Raw genomic sequence first — 3,733 nt, 5'->3', positions numbered from 1 at the left:
TAACAAGTTATCCGGTTCAAACCAATTTATTTTCCTATAATTTTGTACCAATTTAAAATAAAAATAAAAAATTGGCTAATAAAATTCAAAATTGGTTATCCAGTTTCATAGCTGGTTATCCGGTTCAAATCGGTTATCCGGTTTCAAAATCTGTTATCCGTTTTATAATAAAAATAAATAAAAAATAGTTGGTTAAATAACCGATAATCGAATTTTCGGATATTCAAAACCGATAACTGATCCAGTTTCATAAATCGGATTGGTTAACCGAACTGAATTTTCGGTTTGATGACGTGACACAAAATTTCGGTTTCGGATCGGTTCAGTTATCGGTTTAATCGATTTTCGATTAATTTTTATACACCTCTAATTTATTATACTATTTAATTCAAGAAACCACGCGTAAAATTTTCTAAGTCGTAACAAAATAAAATATGTATTAAAACACAAAATCTAGTGCTGAATTTAATAAGGAACAAACAAATGGTTGAATAAGTTAATAAAAAAAAGCATTTATAAGAATTTTGTACTCATTAAAATGTTGAAGTTAAAAAAAAAGAGTGAAATATTATAGAAATGCATAACAAATAACTTACGTGATTTGTATTGTTTGTTAGGCCACCTGCAATGATAAGAGAAAATATTTTAGCAAAATTAATATGCGTCACAATATCAACGTGTAGATAGAAAGTACATGAAACAAAATTGGACCTGATGACTCCTGTTATTAGAAAGAACACTGTGCAAAGATTATAGAAGTAATTGAGTTTTTCCGAGTATGTTCCTTCAATAAAAAGAGAGAGAAATATGTGAGATAAACGTCTAATAAATAATTTACGAGACATTGTTACCTGATAATTTTTTTTATGTTAGTTGCTACAAAAATATTTGCACAAAGTGAAGTATATATAAGTGAAACTAAAGAGACGTGTAGTACATGAATGATTTTTTTTAGTCGCCAAGGGTAATCTCCAAATGCATGCAATGCGACGTGTCATACAAAGAAATATGTGCAAAGGAAAAAAAATGAGACAGCAAAATAACAACAGGATGTAGTAATTATATTACTTATAAGCCTTAGACTAATAATGAGATTAGTTTAGGTCAAACTGAATAAGAAAAACAAGTGGAACATTGATTTCAATAACATTAAGTTTATCGTGTGCAATTTATAGTCAAATTGAACAAACAAACAAAAATAGGTGGCGCATTGATCTCAATTAGTTTTTTTTTGTTAGTTTTTGTTTTTTTTTTTGTTTTGTTTTTTTTTTTTTTTGCATGTATTACACAGGTGTCGAATACACATGAAGTTATATTAAAATTAAAGATATAATAATTTTAGTTAGGTGATTTAAAGTGGAAAAGTTTAAATAAGAGACTGATTATTGTAGAGTCTACAGTAATATAAGGTTCCGTTTTAGTATAGTAGGATAAAGTGTATAGCCGTAAGAAGGAGGAAGAAATGAGTGGATATATTAAGAACAATAAAACAAATTAGGATAAATACATAGTTACATAACACTACTACAAAAATAGGATTCTACAACGCTTAAAAAACGTTGTAGAATGATTCTACAACGCTTCTTAAGCGTTGTAGAATCCTGCGTTGTAGAAGCTTCTACAACGCTTAAAAATCCGTTGTAGAATCCAACAGCTTTCTACAACGCTTAATTATCCGTTGTAGAAACTACGCTTCTACAACGGAATCTTAAGCGTTGTAGAAGCTTCTACAACGGTCTAATTCCATTGTGTAATTTTAAAATATTTTCACACATGTCGCCGCGGCGACGTATATTTTTCGCCGCGGCGACCTGCTTCTACAATGGATTGATTTTCCGTTGTAGAAGGACCTCGCCGCGGCTAGAATTATACGTCGCCGCGGCGAGTTATTTGCCGCGGCGAGGTACGTTCCGAGCCGCGGCGAGAACATTCTACAACGGATATTCAATCCGTTGTAGAAGCACGTCGCCGCGGCGAAAAATATACTTCGCCGCGGCGAAGTCAAATCTTTGCCGCGGCGAGATGATTCTACAACGGATATAAAGCGTTGTAGGAAGGCGATGAATTTTTTTTTAAAAACTCGCCGCGGCGAAGAAAAAATCTCGCCGCGGCGAGACTAAGATATCTAATTTGCTTGCTCTCGGTATCTTGTCTCGCCGCGGCGAGAAGTATAGTTCGCCGCGGCGAGAATCATTTATTTTCAATCCACAATTTGTTTTTTACACGATACTAGCACCTGAAAATAATCTTCAATACAAAAAATATCTAATATATACATTCATCTCAAATATCCTCATCTTTAAAACATTCAAAATCTAATATATATATCTTCGAAAAAACTAGCTAATCGTCACAGTTAATAAATGTTTGTACATAAGTTACCCATTCTTCCCTAACTCTCTCTAAATCCTCTTTTGTATAGGATTTCTTATTTTCTAATTTTCCTACACCTCCTACGACTATATCACGCATATAAGAAATGACAAAATACCCGCATTCCGTGTTTCCCGTTTGTCTCGGAGCGTCCCAAGCCTTGATGTACGTTGATTGCCCGTTACTATTGGCGTTTTGATGCTCGAGCTTGAAATCAACAAGAACCCTATATAACACGGAGATTATAAGAGAAAAAACATCTAGAACGGTTTATAATAAAAATTATTTAAGAAATCAAAATATTACCTTTTTATCAATCGATTTAAATCCGTTGGGATTTTATTTCTCAACGGGTCAAAGAACATAGCGCTATTTCTCCAAAGGTCGAGGACAACGAGCATCCAATGCGCACCTTTGTTATACGGCATCAAAACTAGTTCACCAAATTTGCAATGTCGTACCACGTTTCCAACGTCATTGACTCGTTTTGACAAATAAGCCTCCTCGTCGTCATTTTGTATATACGAACTTAAGCTCGGATTTATAAAACAAAAATTTCGAGTCTTCTTCGCCTTTTCTAGCCTCGATCGTAGATAGCTATGACAAACAAATATTTAGTTGATCAAAACACTAAATATTGAATATTGATATTAAAAAACGCATATAAAGAAAACTCTTACTCCATATAAACCGTTATGCTCCCCGCGCCAATTTCCAAGTATTGCAAAAAATCGGAAATGTCTTCAAATGACACCGGAATCGGGATAGCCGCGAGACTTGGACTAACATTGACCATAATCACATCCCCTTCCGGTAACATTACTTTGTTGGCATGTTGAGCGAGCAATCGATACTTTGGATTAATCACCTTGTACGGAATCTTCTTAGCATCATCGATGCTAGCTTCACTCTCAAAACCGAGCTTTGAGAGTTGTTTGACAACCGGACCGCGACTCTCTATTCCCGAGTCCATTTCCATGAGTCTCTTCGGCCACGAGACAAACCCGCCTATAGCATCTTCAACGGTTTGAGCTTCTTTGGTTGGAATTGGCAATTTTGCTTTTTTAATCAAAACCCCCAAAACGGCCACGCGTAAATTTCCTTCCTCCAAAGGTGAGAAATGAACTACGCCTCCATTCATGTACGCTCGCCCATTTGCAACATGAATTGTGCCTCCGAACTCGGTGTCATCAATGAAAAGAAGACACTCGACGCTTTCATCCGAACTCGGTGTCACCGGCGTGGTTGGATTCAAAGAGCAACTAGCACGGACACTATTTGGTTTTTCCACAACAATAGGATCGATCTTCGGACGATCATCAACAATGATAGGATCGATCTTCGGACGATCGTCAACATC

General features: G+C 35.5%; 1 long non-coding RNA gene across 1 annotated transcript; it reads right to left on the bottom strand.

The window, feature by feature from the left end:
- Positions 1 to 417: 417 nt before the first annotated feature.
- LOC149388613 (uncharacterized) lies at positions 418 to 860 on the bottom strand. The gene is made up of 2 exons (XR_016300852.1): positions 712 to 860; positions 418 to 622 (listed from the first exon to the last, which is right to left on the bottom strand). It is a non-coding gene; the product is annotated as an uncharacterized LOC149388613 (long non-coding RNA).
- Positions 861 to 3,733: the final 2,873 nt, after the last annotated feature.

This window comes from Urtica dioica, chromosome 8 (assembly GCF_054948205.1).
Source record: "Urtica dioica subsp. dioica isolate 48M chromosome 8, U.dioica_male_clone48M_v1_H2, whole genome shotgun sequence".
Classification (NCBI taxonomy): domain Eukaryota; kingdom Viridiplantae; phylum Streptophyta; class Magnoliopsida; order Rosales; family Urticaceae; genus Urtica; species Urtica dioica.
Note: the sequence above shows the minus strand (reverse complement) of the source record. Positions and strands in the feature narration are given on the sequence as shown.